We start from the raw sequence: 995 nt of genomic DNA on the forward strand, positions 1-995 counted from the left end.
CAATGAACAATGCTTGCTTTCCTAGTAACAGTGGAGGCCAGGCATAGTGGCTATACCTCCTAGCACTCTAAGAGTCCAAGGTGGGAGGAGCCCTTGAGCTCAGGAGTTAAGAGACCACCCTAGGCAAGAGCCAGATTCTATCTATACTAAAATAGAAAAATTAACTGGGAGTCCTGGCTGGCACCTATAGTCCTGGGACTTGGGAGGCTTAAGTTTGAGGTTACAGTGAGCAATCTAGCCTGGGCAACAGAGTAAGACTCTGCCTCACAACAATAAAAAAAAAAAAAAATCCAATAAAACAAAACCACTGAGTTTTAGCCACTACATGTTACACACACGTAACACACACTTATAAGCATACTGAGGCCAGAGATTTTTATGTTTTTGTAGATTTCCCAATGTTAGGTAGTTACACAAATAGCACTAAAAACTTCTTAGTCTACAAATATTACCAGATGATGTCCCAAAGAAAGGTGTCTAGGTTAGTCCTCTTCTGCAAGATGGCAAACCAAGCCCAGGCACCTGCCCTTGGAAGACTGGGATGTTTTACCTACAACACAGTGAATGACACCACATGAATCACTCAGTGTGGCTGAAGGAACAAGACACAGACTAAAGTGTCATAGATAATAGAAGTTTACTAATTCAGGTAACATGAAGTCCAGACAAAGGTGGGTTCCAAGCTTGGTTATCTCAGTAACTCAACAATTCTAGGATTCTGGGTCAGCCTTCCTTTGACTTCGGTGGCTTTCCCTCCTGGCAGTTCTCAACATCACTGCCTCACAGGAGAACTTCTAAAGCAGGAAGGGGGCAGGGGTGGCATTTCTGCTCTTCCTCTTCCATTTCTCTCCTTTGTTCAGGAATTCAAGCCTTTCCCAGAATCTCCCTAGCAGACAGCTTCCTACATTTCACTGACCACATGTGACAGTTCAGTGTTAGGAATAACACAGAAAATTCTCTTGAGATCTGGATTTAAAAAAAAAGAAGGGGCTCGG

Source organism: Otolemur garnettii, unplaced genomic scaffold (genome assembly GCF_000181295.1).
Source record: "Otolemur garnettii isolate 467f Iridium unplaced genomic scaffold, OtoGar3 scaffold00068, whole genome shotgun sequence".
In the NCBI taxonomy this organism is placed as follows: Eukaryota; Metazoa; Chordata; class Mammalia; order Primates; family Galagidae; genus Otolemur; species Otolemur garnettii.